Source organism: Spea bombifrons, chromosome 4, assembly GCF_027358695.1.
Source record: "Spea bombifrons isolate aSpeBom1 chromosome 4, aSpeBom1.2.pri, whole genome shotgun sequence".
NCBI classification, from domain to species: domain Eukaryota; kingdom Metazoa; phylum Chordata; class Amphibia; order Anura; family Pelobatidae; genus Spea; species Spea bombifrons.
Window position 1 is genome coordinate 10,102,491 of NC_071090.1, and position 26,978 is coordinate 10,129,468.

General features: G+C 38.3%; 1 pseudogene; it reads right to left on the reverse strand.

The window, feature by feature from the left end:
• Positions 1–4,604: 4,604 nt before the first annotated feature.
• Positions 4,605–26,978, reverse strand: LOC128490363 (protein diaphanous homolog 1-like; annotated as a pseudogene).

Below are 26,978 nucleotides of genomic sequence, written 5' to 3' on the forward strand. Positions count from 1 at the left end.
GTATCCACATGATTTATTTAATTCAACACACACGTCATTTCACCACTTAATACTCATCAATATTCTGACATTAGGATAATATAAATACACATTGATTATCTCCACGATTCATTCTGAATTAAAGCTTATTTCGATAACATTGAATCATACACGTATCCAATAAGTAATGAACTTTGAGAGTTATGTATCCCTATTGGTTTCTTATATATATTGCACATAATTTTAAATAAGTTATAATTTTCATAACACAAAAGCAATACCATAGTATTTATTTTTGAGTTCATAGATCGGTTCTCCGTTTTTCTATCTCTTCCGAATTTTCATCTCTTTCGATTTGGATCTCTGCACATTCTTTTGATTTGGATCTCTGCACATCCTGTCTGTCCTGGGGGTATCGCGGTCCCTTTGTGGAGGTGTCGTGACCTCCTTTGAATTCTTCTATACACGATCTTTTAGATCTCACTCATGTTCCTCCCCGCTGACGGTGTTCCTCGGTAGATATAAGTCGCGATCGCCCGATGTAGGTCGCTCCGAATAAATAAACATCTTTTCTTCGCTTTTTGAGTGACACATGGAGACGTCCATGCGTGGGTGATGACGCGGTCCCTGTTCTTCCCGATGATCCCGTCGATAAACTTTATTGAACAACGAGAGAACAACCTGAATAACAGAAGAAAAAAACGTGATGACTACAGAGAACAAAGGTCAAATACGCGATGACACATCCGGAAATCCACATACAAATCATTATAAAAGAACAGACAGGACGGACAGAGATACTTACGGATTGCTGATTCTGCTGATACAGACAGAGACCCGCACCAATTGTTTTCCTGAAGAAGCCTGAGGGCGAAACGCGTAGAAAAAGATTCAATTGGACTTTAACTTACGCCTGTATATGCATGTTTATGCATGGAAAATATGTGAGTGCATTTCTATTTGGTATATTCGGTTTACCTTAGATACTGCACCATTTTAAGCTTGTTTTTTTAGATTTTCTCTGAAGAATATTAAAAGCCTTTTTACAGTCCATGTTGATGGGTTGGATTTGCCTCGTACACTTGTGAGTGCAATATATCACTTCACCACTTACACTGAAGTACGGTCTGCACTATATTCTGTTGTTTTTTATTTTTTCCCTATATATGTTCCTGCGCCCCATACATTCCTGGTTTATCTGTATTCTTACACTTTGAGGAAAAAGTGTAGTTTGGGCAGCTGCGGTTCAAGAAGGGAAGTATTTTTTACAAGTTTTAATTCTTTTTTGCACCTTACCTAAGTGACACGTGATTTTAGTTTTTTTAGCTCACGTCTTTTATATATATTATTTATGTTTACCTGCAAATATAGGATTTGTATGTCTTATTCAGTTGATCAATACCTGGAGTGCTGTTTCCATGTGTTGTTTATTTGATCTATACCTTCAGTGCTGAGTGTACATGTGATTTCCAGTTGATCTATACCTGCAATGCTGGGTTTGTGTGTTCTGTTGGTTTATACCTGCAATGCTATGTTTCCATACATTATTTATGTATACCTGCAAATACAAGTTTTTTTTTTTTTTTATATCTCATTCAGTTGCATGTGCTGTTTCCATGTGTTGTTTATTTGATCTATACCTGAACTACAGGGTGTAAGTAAAAGAGCGGCATGGTTTAGTGAATGAGGGGATAAAGGGACTCTGGGGATGATTACAGGGGAGAGGACCTCTCAATGTCACGGTGCAGGACTGACTCTCACGGTCTTTCCCTGATCTGCAGTCAGTGTGGGAAATATTTCTTTTTTTTGTTGTGGTAGCGGAGGGAGTGATTGCATGCAAGGAAGCGTTGAGCGAGGCCCAAGGAAATGCTTGGATAGGGTCCAATTTTTTCACTATAAAATATATTGGCAGCAGGGGCAAATATTTATGTATGTTTTGGCAGCAGGGGCTAATATTTATATATTGGCAACAGGGTCTAATATTAATATATATATTGGCTGCAGGGGCTAATATTAATATATATAGGAAGCAGGGACTAATACTATATATATCGGCAGCAGGGTCTAATATTAATATATATCGGCAGCAGGGTCCAATATTAATATATACCAGCAGCAGGGGCTAATATTAATATATATCGGCAGCAGGGGCTAATATATATTGGCAGCAGGAGCTAATATTAACATATATTGGCAGCAGGAGCTAATATTAACATATATTGGCAGCAGGGTCTAGTATTTATATTCATATTGGCAGCAGGGTCTAGTATTTATATATATATCGGCAGCAGGGGTTAATATTAATATATATTGGCTGCAGGGGCTAATTATATATATTGGCTGCAGGGACTAAAAATATATATTGGCAGTAGGGGCTAATATTAATATATACTGGTAGCAGGGTCAAATATTTATATATATCAGCAGCAGGGTATAATTTTTATGTATATCAGCAGCAGGGTATAATATAAGTATATATCCGCAGCAGGGGCTAATATCAACATATATCCCCAGCAGGGGTTAATATTAATATATATCAGAAGCAGGGTGTAATATTTATATATATTGTCAGCAGGGGCTAACCTCAAAGAGATAAGTGCATATTATGTAGTTAAAAATGCACGTCTAACGTGTGTGTGTATATATATATATATATATATATATATATATATATATATATATATATATATTTATAGTGTATATGTACCGTTTTATAATTGGCCCCCCTACTTTGGTCCCTGGCCCCCCATGTGCCCCCCCTAAATATGAAAGCTGGAGACGCCACTGTACACTAAGCCTTACATTGGACTTGTTGCCCCTAATTTTGTTTATGACAAGAGCCACTTCACCTAATGGATGTATGTAAAGTACAAGGAGATGTGCAAATAAAATGAATTATTACCTGACATGTACTGTTACTAATGTTGACAGTGAGCCGGCTGGCCACATTTGCAAGCATCGCATGCTCTGCATTCTCATATCTTGAGCAAAAGCCCTGTAGTTTGTGGCCATGTAAGCAGTTTAGATTTGTCAACTAATCACCAGGGAGCGCATCTCACCTTTCCTGTACTCTTATTTGTTTCAGGTACATGTCCGGTGATTTTTATCCTATGTACACTTGATCTGTATAAATACTAAACAGTTTTTCTGGTTGCTGTGCTGTAATATTGTTGTTACTCCAGTACTTGACCTTGGCTAACCACTGTCCACAGCTTTTACCAGGTGTGTTCCAAGCCTACCTTCACCGTCCCTTTCTCCTAATTATTGACTTCATATATCATATATCATACATTCATATAGTTTCTTTAGTTATCTGAAATTGAAGGGCCCACCTTTGATGCTGAACAAGTTTTACAGATCCTGACATAAATACATGGCTGCCTTCACTCTATCACCACCTTTCAACATCTGTTCAGGTGGTCCTGACTTTCACTCTGATTTTAGCTCTAGTTTGCTATTCTTCTTGAGTAAAACGATTTTGCTTTAAGAACCATGTATTCACTGTGATTGTTGGTTGACTTTCCAAAACTTCTGCCTCTGCATTTGTCACCCTCAATCCAAGTTGTATATGATGATTTGTATTCTTTTGTAGCTCACCTTCCTGTCCATTTGAGTTCCTTTTCTCCCAATACCAACAGCATAGGTGGTAATCAATACCTCTAAACTGCACCTTATGTTAACCTTATTAAATTAACCCTCAGACCTCAGTATTAAATTAATCCTTAAGACCCCATCAACCATAACTGCCCCTATATTAACCCTAACAACCCCATCAACCATAACTGCCCCTAAATTAACCCTAACGACTATAGTAGCTGACTGCAAGATTGCCCTTGAGTTAAATAATATACCACATGATGAAGATTATTATTTTGAAGAAATTGGGCTTTCATAAATTTCAATACCTTTGTGAATAAGAATATATATATTTTATTACTCAAGTTCAAAACACTGCTGGAAGAAAACATGGGCATTCAAAGAAAATGTTAGCACAATATTATGTACAAAAAGAATATTACAAGAAACAAAGAACTAGCATCCCGTCCCAGAGCTTATTAATATATTAGATCTGATCCATTTTTATTTTTCAGCTTTTAGGATTTTTAAGTATTGTATTTTTTGCTGGCTCGAGTCAGATGCCTGGTTCAGTGGTAGGGGAGAGGTACGAGCTGCAGCTCACCGAGGACCAACTATAGTGCGCTCTCCCCATGTTTTAGCTTACACATGGTCTAAACTGATATATGATGATCTATGTTGTACTAAATGCGTTTACATTCAAACTATTTGCTTAAAAAATTACAAAAATAGATACATTTCGAAAGAGATTGCTGAGCAGCGGTAAAAAAGTCAAATAAAAACCCTGGTTTGAAATGCAATAGGTAAGCAGGGAACATGTGATTTATGCATTACACTGCGAAAGGACAACACAAAGTATACCGCTATGTATTAGAGGTAATAGACTGAACTTTAACCTTTGTGTTTCTGAGGTCAGTGAGGAATGCTAACACCTTGGCACTCAAAGGGTTAAATCACCGGTCTTCTGCCTGTCTCATCATATACATACAAGAGTCAGGGTTCCTTCCTATGATTCACAAGTGTCAGAGGTGCGTAAATTGGTAAAATAACTAACTTTCTCGTGAATAGAAAGAGTAGGAGGGCTTTTTACATTTAGATATTGGGGCTTCCAATTCAATGATCTGGTAAGACGAGTCAAAGTGCACGTGGAGGTATAACGGCTGATCTAAAGTTTTTGATCCAAGGACCTGCAGAATTCTATAAGGCAGAGGACCTGCTGTCAAGATAATAACTGAATGGGAAATGGGCATTAAAGTGATATCACCATATTCTGTTGAGAAGAAATCACAAAAAGAATAACATATTTCAATGAAGGCGGTGAACATTATTTCAGACTTTGGTTGCCGAAACAAAATTCCCTCCGCACTGCAATTCCAAGGTCTCTTTGATTTGCACAACAAGGTACAAGTTTGAACCTTAGGAACATATGTAAATAATGCAAAATTTGTTTTATAATTATATAATTTTATTAATAAGTAATTACAGGTTCACTGAAAGGCCTCGATGTTATGGAAGATAAATTCAGGAGGGACATAGGTTCCATCCCCATTCCTCTCAGTAACCATTTGGAAGTGACTTTGTGCAGGACATAATATCCTGGATTCCACAGTATTATTTACAATCTCCCACACTCTTCGGAACGTGTCTTCCGAGATACTCGGCTAACCCAAGCGTGTAAGAATGTCTTGGTTGTCTTCATGGACTTCCATGTCCATATCAACTAATTCAGGCTCAGAGTTCTTTTTCTTCTTTGCAGCCACAGTGGTCAAGGCGTCATCTTTAGTAAGCTCCGACGCTAGCAAAGAAGTAACGGCACATCCAGCTTTTCGATTGGCTGCAAAGCAATGCAAAAATCAATTGAGATATAAAGAATAACCTACAGTATAACTAGTGGAACACTGTCTGGTAATGAGTCTGACACCGTGTAGTTGTACATTATATAATATTATATAATGGTTTTATTAAAGTACTGCATACTTTTAAACAGATGTCAGACAATCACGGAGAGACTGCAGACGCCAAAATACAATATAATAAAAGATTTGAACACATTTTTTAAAATGCGTGGTATTTGAAGCCCATCAGCTGAAGTTAGTTCAACCAAAATAAAATATTTCTACTCTCATCTACTTTCATCTGGGCTACAAAACAAAGAAATAAGCCATGTACTAGATTCATAAGATGCCTGCAAGGGTTTAACTTGTTTTGATTTTCAATATGCCATACCCAGGTATGTAAAGGTTGGCAAGTCACCAAAGAGTTATATTACTATCTGCAGACCTCATGTACTATAACAGCGGTATGCATTAGTTTACTTGTTTAATGTACATTGACAAATTAACCCTTTAATATCATACAAAGCAAGCATTTTGGAACTTACCGCATTTGCTCGATTATAAGACGACCCTGATTATAAGACGACCCCCCCAAAATCAAAATATTAATTTAGGAAAAAAACAAAAAGCCTGAATATAAGACGACCCTATAGGAAAAAAGTTTTACTAGTAAATATTAATTCATGTAAACTAATTTTCATGTTTAATAAAAGCTATGATTGAGAAAAATATATTTTTTATTTCCTTTTATTTGCCAACCTGCCCCCCCCCAGTTATGCACATCTGCCCCCAGGCTTGCCACTCTGCCCCATGATGTGCCTTTTAACCCTCTATATGCCACTCTGCCTCCAGAAATGTCTTATACCCTCCTATATGCCACTGTGCCCCATGATATGCCTTTTAACCCCCTATATGCCCCTCTGCCCCATGATATGCCTTATACCCCTATATGCCATCTGGCATATAGTGGGTTAAAAGGCATATCATGGGGCTGAGTGGCATATAGGGGGTTAAAATGCATTTCTGGAGATATATATATGTATATATATATACTGCTAACAGCAATCACACTCCTATCAAGCCAAGGCAGCCAGTACATGCTGGAACCTGGGGATGTTAGAAGTGTGATTACAGCCTCCCTATGCCATGCTACCACCCCCACCCCCCTTACACATCCATGCTATCACACACACAAACTCATTCACAAACATTTAAATACTCATTCATTCCATTAATCACACACACACACACACGCTCAAACCCCTCACCCCCCCCAACCCCTTACCTGAACTGCAGATCTCCCACTCGCAGACTTCTGCAGGGGCCCGGCTGTGCGAGCAACTTCTCTGGCCCCGCCCCCAGAGGAAGGAGGTAGAGTTATGTGAGGACTGCGCTAGCTTCCTGTTCTCCTGCTGCTAATAGCAGAGACGCTGCTCGCCATCAAAGCCCGGTAAGCAGCACGGCCCCAGCAGAATGAGGTCTGATTAGAAGACGACCTCAATTATAAGACGAGGGGTATTTTTCAGAGCATTTGCTCTGGAAAAAAACTCATCTTATAATCGAGCAAATACGGTATCTTTGCTGTCAGATTTGTTCTCATCTGCAAACACTCACCCATAAAACTAACAAAACCACAAGCATAAGAATTAAAAAATGGCAAGTAAATCTGTTATTGTTGATCACTTATGTGTTTGATCAGGAGCTGTAGATACCCTTTACTTACCCTGCCTTGGACCTCTTTTCCTCCGGAAGGCTGCTCCTGATTGCAGAGCTTCCAGCAAACTGTCCATCACTCCAGTTTCATCACCTTCTGTAATATTATTAAATATAAAAATAACATCAAACACAAATGTCAGCAAATTCGAATAATGTATGTTATCGCTACGGTTTCTAAAATGGTAAAGCAATGATTCTTACGTTTTCCCATTAGTTCCCAACACTCGATTTCCCATTAGTTATGAATAAAAACTAGAAGTCAGCAACTTATTAGTGTGTATATTATACTTATAGCTTGCTTTGTATTTTTAATTTCAATTTTAATTGAAGCAATGCTTTAAATAACGTTATTATAAATAAATAATTGCTGAATTTCTTTTAACTTTTTTTTTCTCTCACCATGCCCATAATTACATTACAGCGATTATAGACACCCACAATAACAGATTTTCCATCAGTGGCCATGTGCAAATCTTCAGCTGTCTCGATCCAACATGCACTTCTGTGTTATCGACACCTTCACTGATTCCATTACCTGCATTGATGTTAAACGGCTGCTCTTTCTTCGCTTTTAGTTTCTCCTGGCGCTCTCTCTCAGCCTTTTCCTTGGCCAGTTTGGCTCGTTTCATCTTTTCTTCGGTTTCTCGTTTCTTTTGGTTTTCTTTGACAGCTTGCTGCAGAGAACAAGAAAGTAACAGCGTGGAAGTTATATGCATCCCAAACCTCTATAACAAGTCACTAGAAATCTTAATAAAAGCAAAATCTAAGAAAACTGGTCTAGCATTCAACAGAGGTAAGGAATTCTAAGGCAAAAGAGGCCATTAAAAACACTGAACACTGTTGATTATCTAGAAGATATTTTCTCTTTTTTATTCCAAAAATCATCAGCAAAACATGTCCAGGCAGCCATGTACCTCTTTAGTTTTCTTGTAAAACTACTCAAAAAAACAATTCATAGGCACGTTACAAGACCTGTTTATTCCCAGAAACATGCATTTGTTATTATGAGTATCTGAAGCTCATCCTATAGCTGAGAGGTCCTTTTAAATGTATGTGTGGTGCCCATTTCATCTCTGCAGAATGGTCCATGTGCCTCTTCCCTGCTCAGTAGAACACATCTTGTAAAATGTCTTATACTTATTGTCAGCTCGAGCGCTAGCTCTTCAAACATTGTGAGGGGGTCTAACGTACGCTCAGAAAGATTGCCACTGGTTTGAGCTGGAGGACTTTCCTGAAACGGGTTGGGCTACTAAAGAGGCGAGGGTCTCCAGCTTATTCCTGAGATAAGTGCTTTATTTAATGATTAATTACAGAGCGCATATTAAAGGAACCTTTTAAGTTCATTGTGCAGTATGAAGGGCCCACTGCAGGCGCTTGCTTGGTTATGTACAATACATAATAAAAAAGGTTTTCTAAATCTTCCCATCCATTCGATTAATCACAACTCTTAATCATGGTTTACCCACGAAACTATAAAACATTTTTTACACAAAAGTCCAGCTTTTCAATGATAAGTGAATTTTGCATCGTGGGACAAGATAAGAAGTCTTAAGTACAAAAACAGGTTAAAAAATTTCCTTTGTTATAACTTGTCAATAAACGGAGATTTGACTAAAAAAAAATTACACATGGTGGGGGGGAATTGCCACTACTTCGGACATACGGAATTGACCACGGAGGACCAGCTAGGTAGGACATGTGTATGTAGACACACTCTGGGAGTTAAACCAGACTAGGTCAGAGAAACGAGTACAGTGCTTTACAATACATGAATAATAATAATGAAGCTAGTGAGTTACGGCTCACACTTTAGTGAATGGACCACAAAACATCCAAATTTAACACTGAAAAATGTACTTCAGATTTGCTATTTGCATTTACAATCAATTTAATATCTTGCCAGTGTTAGGTGTAAACCTCCTGGCCTACACTGTATAAACTTACCACAAACATGTTACGGAAGTTATGTAACTCGAGGAAGAACTCTTCAATTGTGACTTTTTGGGGATCAAAAACAAAGTAATCCCCCAGTTCTTTGAAAAGCGACTCCATATTGGCATGCATCATACGTAGTTTGGTATATTGTTCTTGAGCATCTTTCACAAATACGTATATTTTAACTGTCAAGGATCATGTCAAACGAAATGAATACATAAAAATAAAGTAAAATAAAAGAATGTGTAAATTAGTTCAGGGACAAACTGGCGTCATGCTTTTATATGTTCTCGCATAGCGAGCGTACATAAACAGGGGAATGCTTGTTCCGTGACGATGTCCTTACTCGCCAGCACCCCTAAAGTGCGGTAAGTCAGTGAACTGAGCAAGATTACATTACACTGCTCTAGCTTGGCTATATTATACAAACCCAACAAGGAATGACCACGATGTCTTTTCTATTTAAGATTCTAAAGATTTAAAGGATATGCTCATTTTTTCCACAAATGTATCCTTTTCGTCATTCGTCTTAATGTCCCGTTGAAGGTCTGAAATCTGCTTTTTCATTTGATCCAAGTTCTTCTGTAATGTTTCAGCAGATACTTTCAGAGAAAAATAAATAATGTGATGAGTATAGGATAAGAGTATTTTTAGTTTAAGAATTATTTCAATGATCAAGAGTGCTTCAGAAAACCCAGTCTAGCAAGTACAAAATACAACTATTCTACTCTCAATGAATAATAAAAGGCCTACCTTATAGCAGTAGCTACCTGAAAATGGGAATATCTATTCATTACTTAAAAAAAAGAAAACTCTGAAAAATAAACTTTACATTTGTTACTGTTTCACTAAGCTAAGCTAATTAATTTAACCCGACGCTTTGAAATCACCAAGACGATTACTTTCTACACAGCGAAACCACAAAACATTTAAAGAAAATGCATCTTCTGATTACTGTGTTCTCTACAATTTCACTCCACACCACCCTTAACAAAAGAGTGAAATACCTTTACTGGCTTGATCCACATGGACCAACTCATCTGGAAACGTAAGTACATCTGGGTAGTCTTGTTCACAGCACTCTGCTAGGAAATGTAACAGTGTGGTCTTCAGGTCTGCAGACTTTGTGTCTTTTATCTTGTTGGAAGGAAAAATTAAAATTAATATGTATTTGGAATTTCAGTAAACAAACAATGCATATGTGTTGTCAAAAGTTTGGTGTGAATGAACTCAAGTGACCCGCACAGAGACCTGACCCAATAAACACCTTTGAGATGGAACGCCAACCACGAGCCAGGACTTCTTGTCCGCATTGCCTGACCTCACAAATGTTATTTTTGTTGAATGGGTTAAAAATCTTGTGGAAAGCCTTTCTAGAAGGGTGAATGCTTTTAAAGCTTCAAAGGGGCAACACGTAGCAATGCCCATGGTCCAACAAGCTCATATAGGTGAAACGGTCAGATATTGTATGGTTGGAAATAACCTACAAATAAAGGTCATCTAAGCCTGTGTATTATACATTTTGAGTAATCTCTAATTGCAAATGCTTTGGACGTACATGTATTTACCTAGATATTACTGTATAATCCCACAATTTCTAGGCTATGTACGTTTCAGGACTTAAAACGCAAAAGAAAAACAAAACACAAAAAAAGATCGATCTGTAACAATCCTACCTTGCAGAGGAAGCCAATTTCAAAACCAAACGCCCCAGCATTCCTGGATCCGGCATTCATGAAATTACCGACAAGCAGTGTAATTTCTAACAGGGTCGCAAAGTTCTGACTCTTGCGCACTTCTTCACAAGCTGCTGTTATTGACACAATTGTGGCCTTGATGTTTTCAATTTGCTCGTTAAAAAGAAGTTTGAACTGGATAGCGTTTAGACGCGGTAGCAGCTTAGGGATGCTGCTCATCTGAAAATGTATGAAAAACACCAAATACAACCCTTCTGTACAAACACGACACATTTCAACTTATTCTTTTATTCTGAACTCATCAATTACTTTTTTCACCGAAGGGGCTGTCTATCTCCTTAATATTCTCATTGAGATAAGACAACCCGACAGGAGGAAGCGGGAATTGTAGATATAGGAAAAGGAGGCCTGCCGGTACAGCTGGACAAGTGGACATTGTGCATTCATTTGTCATTGTGAGATCCGTAAATAATTAGATTTAGAAGCAGATAAGTTTAACAACAATTCTAAAAAATAAAAAAAACAGATGCAGCAGCAGAAAACAAATACTCTGCTTACCACCACTCCAAATTGTTCGGATTCTGACAAATCATCATATTCATCCTTTAACGCTGCTAAGTTTTCTAGCTGCTCTGATTCCGGCAACAGCGTAATCAGGTTCTATGGGTGATAAGGTTTGTTAATGCAAAATAAATCAGATATAATCGTATCTCACTATATGAACATTTGTGTTATACGTCTCTTTGATGCATTCAAAAACTCACCGAAACCACAGATTCCGTCAATACTTTCTCATTGACTTCTAGAATCGCATTTTTTATTTCTTGATACGGCATGCGGAACGAACCAAGGAAGATTGCTGAGAGCAGAGGGAAACGAGTTACATTTCATGAAACAGGTCAGGAAAAACACATCAGGTCCTTCTAATCCTAGGTTTTATTTCTAGTCAAGATTTTTTTGTTATTTTAATTTTCAGGATTCCACCAGTGTTCATTACAATTCTTTTGAATCCCCTAAACCATCACCAAGAAAAGATCCTTAGAGGACCAAAGACCGCTTTATGACTGAAATTGTCAGTCTACAGCAAATTTCCGGCACTTTCCGTGTATGTGATCACTTCTACAGATAAAAGACAAAGGCAGAACTTGCAGAGATTCAGGGAGATACAGAGAGCTTTTTATTATTTTATTTTACTTGACCCCGGGGGGTTATCTTTTAATTTATACTTTTAATATTTAATATTAATACAGTTAATATTGTGTAGTTTTTGTGGGTTAATTAGTAACCTAAGGATATGTTGGGTTGAAAAAACAAACAAAAATGTAGTAAAATTTGTATTTTGTACACAGCTGGTATTTATACAGTAACACCGAATAAATGTGTGAGGGTTTCTGTATCCTATTCTTTAAATTTTATATAATATATGTATATTGTTTGGGTACACTAAATAAGAAAGAGGGAAATCAAGGTTGAATAAAGACGTAGTAAAACCACCAACGAGCTCTGGTCCTATAGTGTAAAATATCTCTGGTCCTTAAGGGGTTTACATGAATTATTTAGGGAAATATAAATACTTACCAAGAATTCCGGCTCTCTTTGGATCTAGTACTTTGAGTTCTTTAGTTTTTTTCTTAACTTCAGACTTTTGGTCACTATCTTGGTCTTTTTTTGCTGAAAACACAGGATAAAAAGAACTAAATATAGCCAAGAAAGTTTTTTTTACTATTCATTTGATTAAACTTAACATTGATTACGCAGAAAATTGTACAGCATCGTGGAATATGATGCTGCTATATAAATCAATAAATGATAAATAATTCTCATCTTAGAGCAGCATCAATATCCATTATATAGGATGTGCAAAACAAGAACACCTGTCATTACTACAATAACTGTAGTAGTTAGGGAGCACTTACAATCTGTACACGGACACAATATATGCATAATATGCAATGTAACTGCCAGATACAGTCAGTCACTACGTCTAATGCAATCTTCAGTTTAAGAAGTGTAAGAAAACTAATGCTATCACTCACGCTTGGTCTGGGAAGTAAAGGTGAGAGTTATTTTCGCGAACAGCTCGTCGTTCTCAAATCGGTCTTCTTTTGCCTTGATCCAAAATGAATTTTCAGAGAGCGCTGTTGGAGCAATCTGAAAAAGAGCCATTGCTTGTAAAACTTTTGATATAACAAGTACATGCAACCAAATCTGGACTAATTTCAGAACTTTGTCGTGTGAATGAATGGAAAGAAAAATACATGCAATGTGATGGGTTAAAGAGGCTGAGAGAAGCAAGATAATTACTATGGACATAAAGTAAAGGGAAATTGTTGGATACACGTGGCAACATCATTTTCTGTACTGGCTGGTCTATTAGAAACTTCTTTTCAATATTAATGAGCATGAAATATTGATTAAGAAATAACACATGAAACATAGTTAACAGCATTAATTTAATTATTTAGATACCCACTGCTTGCACAGTTCATGTGAAATGTGATGAATTGTCCGTTACTATGGCGCTGGCTTCGGTTTAGTGTTATTAGTCATACCTTTGACCAGTTTGGGCGTTTTAGTTGCACCTCTGGCTTGTATGTCTTCTTTGGAGCTAATCCAAAAGGTAGAATAGGCGCTGCAGGTGGAGGTAATGCAGGAACTCCAGGCAATGGTGGTGGTGGCGGGACCATTGGTGCTCCTGGAAGAGGTGGTGGAGGTGGAACACCAGGTATGCCTGGGAGTGGCGGAGGTGGTGGAATAACAGGGGCACCTGGCAGTGGAGGAAGTGGTGGATCACCAGCACCCTGAAGTTGGGGTGGTAGCGGAGGTGCTGGTGGAGCAGTGTCTCCATGCATGAAAGGTGGAAGCGGAGGTGGTGGAGCAGGGGCAGATGTTCCTGGTAATGGTGGTGGTGGTGGAATAGGAACAACAGTAACGGAGGATGACATGTTGGCCATTTCTTTTTTCATGGCTTCTACCTCTTTTGACAGTTTGGCAACCTGCAAAGAAAAAAATGTAATACAATATATCAAAATAGTCTTAAAATTTCAAACAGCTAAATTGTATTTGCACTAAACCCAATCCATCCTGAAAAACAATTTAATAACCTACCAATGATTTCCAGGGTTTCTACTCCCCCCCCCAAAAGACAAAGTACAAGGGAATCAAATGGTGAGACTACCACCTATGGCACATTGTCTACCTCTCAAGGGCATGCTTAAATAATAAGTTCCTAGGTTTAGATTAATATACATTTTTTTTATTTGACTTTGTGTAATTCTAATGTTTCCATTCTCCGTGGAGGCGAAAGCTTTGTTTAGTTTCCAAATTTCAGTAACTGACGAAAAAGGAAGCAACAATAATAAAGTAAAATGCCTTGTAAATATATGAAGCGGTATAATCCTGCTAGTGCACAATATGTCAACATATTCTGAGTTTTACAGTCATGTAAGCGGTAAAGATGCCACTGGTTCCTAAAAATAAACTTATAACCAGAAGCTGGACCTTTCTATAGCTCCTACATTTAAAAGGTTCATTGTCAGCCACCTTTGGGCATTTCATAAAAGAAGAAACTGATAGATGTTTAGTTTGGTACAAATGTTACCTCGTCTCTAAGCAGAGCATTGTCAGCTTCCAGGTTCTTCTTCTCTGCCGCAATTTGATTATTTTCCCGATCTAAAGTTTGTTTGTCTGTCTGAAGTTCTGCCAGTTTCTGCTCAAAGTCACTCTCTTTGGCCTTAATCTCCACTTGGAGTTCATGCCGCGCAGTTAGCTCTGCATCAAGCTGCCGGAAGCAAACGTAAAAAGAAAAAAAATTTACTTCATATATCCTCTCAATACACAACATAAAGTTTCAAACTTATTGTATGAGGGCAAATATTACAATAACGGAACCGCCATCCGACACACCAAGAATGAAAATGTTGAGAAACAAGGAAAATATGTTGCAAGATGCATTTATTCATTAAATAATCCCTTTATCAAAAACTGTCAACCCATTTGGAAGAACATAATGGAATACAGATATTGATGAACTTTCAATGATCGTAATTGGAATTTCTTTGTGAAAAACCAAAAGTTCCTTATAGTGACCGCATCAGAACCGGGTCGTGATGAAGGTGCTGCTGGGTTCAAAGCTACACAGATGCAAAGAGTTAAGAGATGCGTTGGTAGCAAAACTCCGCTCAAATGATTGAAATAAACCGGTATGTTGGGCCGCACACTTTATAGAAAGTCTTGATCATAGCTCTCTCTGATCAAAGGCAGTAGAGTCCCTGATCACAATATTCGTTAAAAAGTATATGTACTGAGACAGAATCAGGAAACATGCAGTGTTGACAGGGCATCTACCGGCATTTAATACCCGAATAACCCGGGAGGTCACCATCAGAATGCTGTAGTGCAAAATCTAACCCAGCAAAACTAACTTGGGCATGGAAAGTGAATTAGGTAGAAGAGTGCGTACTCATCCAGTCCCTGTCGTTATTGTGTTTTGTATATAATTCAATTGCAGCCCGTTTCTTACCTTTTTAACCAGATCTCTAGCTTTCAACTCACTCTCTTCCACTTTCTTTTTATCAATTAAATGATCTGTGTTAAAATAAAACAAAAAAACAAATATAATAATCTATAAAATGATTGCAAACACAATATTTTTTTTTAGTTGTGAAAATGCAGTCTGAGTCTGCCATTGGTAAAGCTATATATGCGTATGTTGGCACTTAGTTGCCTGCTGAAAAGCTTTCCAGGGCGGTATGGAAGAAGATTATGGAGCAGGATACATAAATCGGGACCTAAGATGCAGTCACGAGGCTCTGAACCCATGCCCACCCGACGTTAGATTTTGTCATTTTCCATTTCACTGCTCTGGGGTGATACCTAAAGTGTTAAGTTTAACATTTAATGCACCTGAATACAGCACTCAACGCAAATACAAGCAAATGAACCCATATAAGAAGCAGAATGTATAATAAATCCTGTTAAGGCACTTACCAATTAAATATTCAATGTCTATGCTCAAAGGTTTAAAGTCAGGGTCAGCTCCATTTTTGTGAAGAATTATCTGAGACACAACCTCATCTATCAACTTGTAGTACTGAGGTCTGGAAAAGTTAAAAAAAAAATAAGAAAGACTTGCAGAAAGCGTTTTTATTGAAATAATCATGAAAATTCTTCTAATTCTCTTGAGAGACATAATGGTAGATTTTGTATAGAATAACTGAAATGGTACCGTTCAGCTCTTTTATAACATAAAGATTATTCATAAAGCCCTAAGCAATACTGAAAATAACCAAGATGTGATTACTTCTCGGGGTACACGCAGCAATTCCCCTCCGCAGTTCCCTCAAGGAACATAAGGAAACCCAACTTGGGTGTGGAAGGCTTCTCATGAGCCACAACTCTAAGACGACTAATAGGTGAAGTCCATGTACTCGAACCCATTTACCAAAGTATTCATAAGATGCTCATTCACATCAATTTTAGGTACCATGACCTGGGGCTTAGAAAATATAAAGCCTTGATAAAGCTTATTTCATAAGCCATATGTGGGAATTGATATTTTGTAGTAATGAAGGATAGTATATCGGAGCACAAACATCTTCCACAGTGTGCCAGATGCATCAAACAGCAAATTATGGTCAGTGATATTATGGTGCAGAAACTTGTTTGCAGTCTGGAGTTCTGGACCGCGTTTGCAACCTGGTCAGGGCTATGAATGCACATAACCTACATCAGCGCACTATAGTATTAAGGTATGATTTGTCAGGGTTGGGTGCAGATTGAGCCATCACTGGTGGGGTGCGGGCTGTCCATTGGTGACAATGTCACATAACCGCCTAAAGAGAACCACGGAGAGGAGAAAGCACAAGCCTTTCTCTCAGTGGCTTTCTACCGACAGCATGACAGACTCATCGACAGCAACACGGTGGGCACGCATGCAGGACAAGCAGGAATGAGGGGTCTGCCATGACCAAACCATTTGGTCCTGTGTACGGGACGGTCATGATCCAGCGGTTAGTAAGTGCGGAAATGTAGATACACTTATTAACGGCAACATGCCTGTCTGAGGCTTACTCTTGAAAAATTAGGTGCCATGTTTAATTAAATGAAAGGAAAAATGGAACAATATGTGCAAAAAAAAAAAATAAGGGAGCATAGAAAGTACAATTTTGCATTAATCTATAGGGTCAATAAACATAACGCATTACAGAGGTATATTAAGATATTAACTTATTAAAACATGGTATTGTGTTCCATATTTTTATTTAATGAAAAATATTCCAATACAACAGCAATATAAAGCAAATAAATGAATCCATTGTAAATATTAGCTTCTCCAATTCAACTCTGTTAAATAGGAAAGATTAAAAACTTGTACAGCAACATACCCGGCATCGTAATCATTTCGGATTAGTAAAAGATGTTGCAAAATGGAAAGGAAGAACGGCTCTGCTGTGGAGTCCTTCACCGTGTTCAAGAGAACTTGGAAAACATCATTGAAGTCAGTAAATTAAACATTAAGGATAAAACGCAAAAAAATAAATGTTTTCAAACAAATATATAATTCTCTCTTCAACCAAAACGTTTCCTTGTTCGTAGGCTTGATGAAATATTTCTCACCGTTTAGTAAATACAACTAAAATGTAAAGGCGCTATGGAATTTGATGGCGCTATATAAAACAATAAATAATAATCACATATTTGTAGACAATAAAGCGACAATAATGCCTTTTGGGGGGGTTTTGGAGCTTTATTTAACTTGAAAGCACTGCTCATCCATGGCATTCCGCGCCGCTATTAGTACACCCTCAAAGTTTTCAGTATAGTAATATTGCGATCCATCTTTTAGAGTAAAATAGTTCATATATAATATGGCAATAACGATGCCATTTTAAGCAAACAGAACAGAAGTCTTTTAAGACGCTTAGGTAATAAAAGGATATTCCATCTCGACACGGATGTCGTCTAAGCGGGTCCTCAAGTCATCGGAGTCAAATTCACTGTGCTCTAGGAACACGCTAAGTTGTACGTTTAGCTCATCATTCTCCAGTTCTTGGAGGTCCTAAAAGCAAAAAGGTATGTTATTTAATAAGTTATAAGCGTATTTAATTGTGAGAGGCAAGTAACAACGTCATGTAACTAAGATAAAAATGATACTTTATATTTTGCCAATGTAAGGTTACTAAGAGAACATGATTACATATAATACAGGATGCCAGGTATTTGGAGCCCCGTCTATGAAACACATTACAAGCCTCATTAAATGTTGTTTATCACTGCTCCAACCATCTTAGTTTGTCTATTTCTGTTATAAATTCAGTAAATAAAAACAAATCAACCGCCCAAGAACCTGAAATTCAGTTACCTTAAGCATGTGATTCAATCCATGGCTCATCAATTCACTTGGTATATCAACGAAAGTCCAGTTCTTGGCTGATTAAAGCGTTGATCAACAGCATACAGCTCACCTGGAGATACAACAACAAGTGTGTGGGACTGAAAAACATAACACGTGAGGTCACAGCGCAAAGCACAGTTTGGAATTCTATGATGTAATCCTTGGAGATGAGGATGTTTTCGTCTGCATTAAAACTTCAGATCTCTTATTCTTTCGTCAACGAGGGTTTTTTAGTGTTAATAAACCGCGGCTATGTTTTTGTATTTGCACAAAATCTGGGCTTTCTATTGTAGTAGCCGGTGCTACTAGGTACTATTGGTCTGTAGATACATAGGGCTGCTCAAAAATGGCAGCGATTGAGGAGAGCAGAGTGATTTAGATGGCAGAATCTCGCCTATAATTAGGAGTAAACATGGCATGCATGAGAATTGATTAAAAGTACAAAAAAACTGTGGTATTGTGATGTTTAACGGCAGTTGAGAAGTCATTTCGAATTTCGTAACCAGCAGCAAAGATAATAACCAAATAAATTGTGTCGTCACCTTGAGCGCCACAGAAGTGTCAGGTTTTAATCCATCCAACAGAGGCTTGAAGCGCTCCATTTCATCCATTTCTGCTCTCTCTGTAAGAGCTTGAAGAACACGTTCGGGCCTAAACGAATTTAAACCGCCATCACGATACGCCCAATCCTGCTCGTTCAGCACAATCATTTTTGTGAACCTTTAAGGTTTTTGTTTTTTTACCAAATTCTACATATTTATCACAGTATCACATATGTATTATTCTTTTTGGAGTTTGATAATATTTAGAAAACCCCCAGTTAGTTAATAACAGGGAAATTAAACGAAAAACATGCCTACAAAGGATTTACTTCTGTTTTTAACATTATCCTAAACAGGAAGTTGCGTCCAGTATTATTTTTCTAGCCGTTACAACTCCAGGTTTGACTGTTAAACAATCTGTGTTTGTCGGTTTAATGTTTCTATGCAGAACTGTGGATCTAGTTGAGCTCAGCTTGGCTCGTTGGACGCCTTGCCGCAGCCTTCTGCCCCGAGCGCTGTCCTGTGGATAGTTTATAACATCTCAGCCGTGGATCTCTATAACAAACTCCAGGGCCTTTCATATACCGGTGTATGTAACTGCCAACAGGCGGACTCAACTTATTTAAATGTGTCAAAGCAAAGCAGGGGAAATGGTACATGATCATAATAGATTGCTGACAGGGCCGGCCTTAGGGGTGTGCGACCTGTGCAACAGGGGCGCCGTTCGGGACTTAAATTGAAACATTGTTGTTTTTTTTGTTTGTTTTTCTTAACTTTATTTAACATCCTCCATGTTAAATAAAGTTTTTTTACTTTATTTAACACAGAGAATGTTAAATAAAGTTAAAACAAAAAAACCCCGGTGTTTTAATTTAAGTCCCGGTAAGGGGCGCCAAGCGGTCGCTCGTGAAGTTTTCAGCAACCGCTCTGCGCCCCTCACTCTCCGTGACTCCATCGCGGTGCCGGCGTTCAGCATGATATGGAATATCATATTCACAGCTCAGCTGTGAAGCGCGCACCGCGGCAGAGCGGGAAGACGGAGGCTTCAATCATCATAGCAGGCAAAGAGGGATCCACGACTCTTGCCAATAGCAGAACACCGTCTTCTGCCTCCAGCATTGTTGTTATTCCATACTACAACAAAGACAAAATTACTTAATTTTGTAAAACATCAACAAAACCAGAGTTTTTGGGGTTTTTTTTAACCTCAATAAATGTTTATTTAATTGCGAGTCTGTCCCATCTCTAAAATATGACATAATCAGATAAGGGGACGTTTTCTCAATTTAACCCACTACGACTTCATTAAGTATATGCTTTCTCTGTAAATTTTCTTAATTCTCAGTTAGTTGCCTTAAGGCCACTAATATTGCCACATTGGCCGGCTTCCCATGAAGCATACTTTTTTTAGTGAGTAACTGATAAGCAAGCACTAAGTAACCCATTCCTCTCTGTAAATCTATAGATGCTGCACTTTACAGGTGCTGGTCGTGGACATGTACAATATAATGCCTTCCTGAAAGAAATGCCTTGTGTGGCCAGCTGTTGAACTTTTAGACAAGACCATGTAAATGCAATGGTGCTTTTGAAGACAAAATAAAAGATGGCTTAGGGCAATCAGCACTATCAACCAATGTACAACTTTCACCGATAACCCTTAATAATGTAAAGGATAATGTCTACAGAAATTTCAGGGATTATTCAAGATTTTTTTTTTTTTACTTACATTGTGGTTCATAAAAGCTTTCAAACACCTAATGATCTCATGTTGGCTTTTTCCATCTCTGGAGCTAGGAGGAAATAAGTAAGCATGTTTAATAACAAAACTTTTTAAAAAACAGCATCAAACCTAAACAACCATATATTCATCTTAACACAGTCTGCAAAAGCTCAAAAATACTGTAATCTCTGTTACTTTGATAAACAAACTGTAAAACGTATCCACAATGTTGATTTATCTATAAATGGCAATTACTTGATTTCCATATGGCCATTATAATGCCAGTGTCCATTATGCAAATTTGTTTACCACCAATAGAATGTGTCAATTAAGCTTATATGTATCTGTGGATGCTGTTATTTGGCTGAAACAAACTAATAAAACACAATGTTTATTATATGTTATGCAAGTATCATCAATTTCATCAATATCTGCCACTCGTACTGAAACAATATATATCCACCAGCCACTCTGAATTAATACTTCCTATATATATATTTTTTTCTATGTTGTAATACTGGAGATGTGTCGGGAATTGGGCTAATCTTCTCCATTCATGGCCAATGCTGAGTTCATTGAAAGCGCCTACATAATAGCAAAACAATCCCCTCCGCATGCAACTAGATGCAAGAATATCACTTAACATGGACAATTTTAGCAAATACATGGTGCTGAATAAATATTTCTCTTTGCTCATATCTTAAAACCCCCCATTCATTTCCCAATTTACATTGGTGGTTCATTCTGCAGTCTTCGGACTGAAAGGCCCTCTGCGCCAAAATTCTGCACCCAGCTGCAATAAAACACAAAATTTAAAACCAGCAAAGCAATGATACACAAGGACAGTGTTACCAATATGTTTCCAATGATTACCGATGTCCCATTGGTTTTGTTACAAAATAAATAAGTAGCAATAACAGACTGCTCAACATTATTGAACCAAAAAAAAGATGCCACCTGCCCCTTACTAATCTGGAATAGTGGGGGGCAAACTAAAAAGTGGAAATTAAATCCCAAAACACTGAAGAAATTGATTTAAAAAAAACGATCAAATACCATTTATTACGTATGCATTAAAAAATGTAAAGGTGGGTAAGTCCAAATAGTCAAATTAGGGTAGTTCTAGTGCAAAGGAACTATTGATCAAATAGTACACTAGTAACACCGGTTCAAACGTGGCATACATAAATAAAAAACCTTGGAGAAAATAATAAAAACGTAATTCGGCACTGGCTTCGCTGTTAAAGAAAGCTTGTGGTATTTTAACATTTCTGCTAAGTAGGATGTTTAGCAATGCTATATGCGTGCCAGTAGCATTAAGGGTTGTGTTTCACTGTCACTCTAAAAGACGTTAGGTTTCTATGTTCTATAGATTTAGATTACGAGCAGCTCACCTGACAGGGTTGTTATTGAGGGAGACTCTCAAGGATTCTAAGCAGGAAAGAATATTTGCTTCTGCAACTCTATATCTGGTGCTCTGCTTTCTGTTCATGCCCTGGAGAAAAAGTTGTATTTAATTTACATGACAAAAGTTTGATCTCAATGAACATGCTTATCTGTTAAGGAGCAAAACTTCTTGTCTGCAGTACACACAATGAATTGTGTTGAACATAAATATATATTTATTATTGGAAATAAGGTATCATGTTTAAAGCTGTAGATCTGGATATTGAAAAGTACTGTCAACCCAATCCTCAGTATATATATATATATATATATATATATATATAATGTCCCAAGAATGTAAGGCACACTAATCCAGGGGCGTCCAACCTGCAGCCTGCCGGACCTCGAGGTGCAGCCCACGTGAGATCTGCAGCCAGGGCCACAGCTATTGTAGGATTACAAGGGTCCTGCTGCTCACCTGTGCGTTGATGTGTATTTACATCGCATCACATGACTCTGCTCCATTCCTGGTCCCCCTGTGCGGTACAAGAGAGGTTGCGAACAATCCAAAAGGGAGCGTTGGCCCCTGTGGAAGTCTGCAAGCGGCACCAAGAGAGTTCCAGGTTGTATGAATGAGTATGCATCATTGAGGGAATGAATGAGCATCTGTGAATAAATATCTGTGAATGTATTTGTAAATACGTGAATGAATGTTTGTGAATGAGTAAATTAATGAATAGGTGTGTGATAGCATAGATGTGTAAGTGGTTGGGAGCATGGCACAGGGGGGCTGTTTGAGGATAGGATACCACAGGCAGGCTGTTTGGGGGCAAACGGGACATGTCCTGTGCTTGGATAGGTCATGTGGATGCAATCTGGATGCCAGGGCTGACATGATACTAAAGGGGGGGTATGCAAGTGCGTGAGGAGTGCTGGCTGAGGGCATCACATAAATCAATACTAAATGGGGGGAGAGGGTGGTTGGATAAACATACAATGTGGGGCTAGCTGGGAGCAATACACAAGGGTGTGGGAGCATTATGGTGAACACAGTTCTAGGCCCAGAAATCAGTGAGAGGAAAAGTAAAGGTTTTATGTTATTAACTCTATTTCAATCTGCATATCTAATTAAAGGCCATATTTTCTCTCAGTGAAAAATGAGGGCAGCAGACACACATATATGATGAAGTGGCCCACCTAAGAAAAAACTTGGACACCGTTGCTCTAATCCATAAACTTACTTGCCCCGGTGCTGATCCTAGACTGCAATTAGACATCCATGGAGATAATAGGAGCAGGACTTCTTATTAAAGTGCAGAAATATTTATTTGTTTGAGTCATATAATATAACCTAAAGTAATAATTATATTATCTTTTATTTATATAGCACCAACAATTTACGCAGCGCCTCATACAATACATATATTCAAGGGGTATGACAAGACGAGAATTGACAGACTGAGACAAACTGATTCATTAGGTAGAGAGAGACCTGCTGCAAGCTTACAAAATTGACGGATATATATATATATATATATATATACATATATATACAGGGAAAAGGCAAAGTAAAAAATAACAACTCACATGTTTGGATGCATCTAGATAATGGGACACCATTTCTCATTTGGTCATCATATCTTTTGCCTGCTTTTGTCTAATTTTTGTTTTAAACTTATCAGCATCGTCTCAAAAAGTGCTAAAACCATCTGGAAGTTCTTGTAGGGTTTGTAGAGGAACGGTGGAATCACTGTAGTTTACAGAGTTTGTATGAGACACATATGGTCTCTCCTTTTCTTTTTTTCATCCTCATACAAGCTAAAAGAGAGTGTACAGACCAATCATATTAGAGGTTGGAATTATCACTGACATATTGTAACAAATTGTTACAAAACTTATGACCCTAACAGTAACAGAATCATTTTCACAGTAACTTTGTTTACTTCCTTCTCCTTACGTCAGTAGCGTCGGCAGGGGGGCCAGAGGGGGCCATGCCCCCCCACATCATGCTTTGCCCTCATGTGCTCCCCAATTGAAACGGCATCTTTTTTTTATTGCACAGCCGGAGGAGAGAGAGAGAGGCACCGAGTGGTTTCTCAGGAATAAGTTTTCAGCAACCGCTCCGCGCCTCTTACTCTCCTCTGCAAGGCCTCTGCCTTGGTTGCAGTGCTGGCATTTCATGCTGAGCGCCAGAATATGACATCATATTCTGGCGCTCAGCAGTGAAGCAGCGCGCACCACGGCAGAGCAGGAAGACAGAAGCCTTGCACTCCCACAGCAGGACTTCTACATAAGTGGGCAGAACAAAAGAAGTTCGTGCAGAGAGGCAGAGAGAGAAGCAGCGAGTCTACGGGTGAGAGATCTGCAGTGCAGGTTAGGGGGTGAAGGAGGGTGTATGAATGAGGATATGAATGAGTGTGTGTGATAGCATGGTTGTGTAAGTGGGGTGAGGACCATGGCACAGGGGGCTGTAAGTGATCTGCAGCATCAATACACAAGGGGGCAGCAAGCCAGGTATCAGCATGTACTGGTTGCCTGGGCATGATAGGAGTGTGATTGCTGTTAGCAATTTTGGACAGAATTGGACAAAAAAAATCAATATCAATATTAACATATATACATAATTGTTAACAGCAATCAAGCTCCTATCATGCCCAGGCATACTCAAGTTTCAGCATGTACTATATATATATATATATATATATATATATATTTTTTTTTTTTGTTATTGATTTTTTGTCCAAAATCTACCACACTTTTATTAAAAGTAAGTAACACATCAGAATAGGACAAAAAAATGCAATAACAATATTAATACATGATTAACAGCAATCACACTTCTATCATGCCCAGGCAACCAGTACATGCTGGAACCTGGGTATGTCTAGGCAAGACTGTGATTGCTGTCATAATATTGTTGTTGATTTTTTGGACAGTTTTGGTGTGTTATGTATTAAAAGTGTGGTTATTTTTTTTGGATTTTTAAAAGTGAATCCTCAATTTTCGGTTCCGGTCCAGAATTTTCACTTCGAGGCATCCCTAGCTGCATCTGATGTAGGGCTGCAACAACAAATTGATAAAATTGATAATAATCGATAACGAAAATTGTTTTTTTTATCCATTAGCCAAATGACCGATTCGTTGTTAAGCTGTCACCTCCTCTTCGATTTTTTCTCCGCTTCTGCTACGCGCTCTGCAGTCTCCGCCTTCACGCAGTCACGTGTCCTTGGTGAGTGCCGGATGTGAAGCACTTGGATCAAGAAAGTTCTGCTCCTCGCAGAACCTTTTCTGCTACTTGGAACGAGTACATATCTGATGTGTGCGAGTGCAACGTGCGAGTGCAATGTGCGGTGCAGGGTCAAGGTGCTGGGGGAAAGTGTGCGCGCAGGGCAAAGTGCTAGGAAAAGTGTGAGACTGAGTGCTGGGGTAAAGTGTGAGTGCAGAGCAAAGTGCTGGGGCAAAGTGTGAGACTAAGTTCTGGGGCAAAGTGTGAGTGCAGGGCAAAGTGCTGGGGCAAACTATAAGTGCGGGACAAAGTATAAGTGCGGGGCAAAGTGCTTTGGCAAGGTGTGAGTGTAGGGCAAAACAAATCCTGGCTCCTACCTTTTGTTAGCTGGCTCCTAGATTCGAAACAAATTTGTCAAGCCCTGGTTTAAGCATTGGGGACCAAGATGGCACAGGCAGAGTGTTAATGGGACAAAGATGGCACAGGTATCGTGTTTATGGGACAAAGATGGCGTATGCCATGTGTTGTTTATTTGATCTATACCAGTGCTGAGTTTACATGTGATTTCCAGTTGATCTATACTTGAAATGCTGGGTTTGTGTGTTTTGTTGATCTAAACATGCAATGCAATGTTTCATACATTATTTATCTATACCTGCAAATTAAGGGTTTTTATGTCTTATTCAGTTGCACATGCTGTTTCCACGTGTTTTTTATTTGATCTATACCTGAACTACAGGGAGTAAGTAAAAAAGCGGTGCGGTTTAGTGAATGAGGGGACAAAGGGACTCTGGGGATGATTACAAGGGAGAGGACCTCTAAATGTCACGGTGCAGTCAGAAAGAGGGAAGACTGCACTGACTCTCACAGTCTTCCCCTGATCTGCAGTCAGTGTGACAAATATTTTTTTTTGCTGTGGTAGCGGATGGAGTGATTGCATGCTAGTGAGCGTGGAGCGTGGCCCAAGGAAAAGGAAATGCTTGCGTAGGATCCAATTTTTTTACTAAAATATATATTGGCAACAGGGTCTAATATATATATATATATATATACATATATATGAAGCAGGGGCAAATATTTATATATATATATATATATATATATATATATATATATGTATGTATGTATGTATATATATATATATATATATATTGTCAGCAGGGACTTATATTAATATATTGGCAACAGGGTCTAATATTAATTTTAATCATAGTCTTTGCTTCAAAGAGATAAGTACATATTATGTATGTCTAACGCATATATATATATGTAGCGTTTTATAACGCCTCCTCCCCACCTCCCCATGTGCCCCCCTTAAATATGAAAGCTGGAGACGCCACTGGTCCCCACACCTGGTGGAGCAGATGCTTTTTCCTTGAAAGTTTACCCAACTTAGGTTACCCAGCACTGACATTCAAACTAGGTGATATTCTACAGCTACTTTACCTTCCTTACTTTGAGGGATCAGTTCATCAAAACCAATTTTGATGAAATTCCATTCCATACCATGTAGCCTGCCCAGAGCACAGTGATAGTGGTCCTTCAATCCAAAATCTAGTCTGGATCTCTTACAAAGCCCTACAATGATGCTGCGGTAAATGAAATATCAGTCTTTAAAGTTGCAGGGTTCTCCTTCCTTGAAAATATTGCTCCAGTGTTTGTTTTGAAATTGAATACTCGTTAGAATTTTGTCCAAACCAAAAGGTCAGGAAACAAAATCTGCTGAAATTAATACAGAACAGAGTAAACTAGATATTTTTCCAAATCCAGTTACCGTTAAAGTTCATGTAGCAACTATTTGGAATTTTCAAATTCTTAGGAATATATTAAAAGCTTCATGTCCCCGTGGGTCTCACCTTAAAAGGAATGACTCCCAGAGAGCGATGTTCTATATGAGGCATAGAAACATCTGCTAGGATTCTGTTGGAATAAGGGAGACATCTTCTGGCCACTGAACGTTCCTTCTTCAT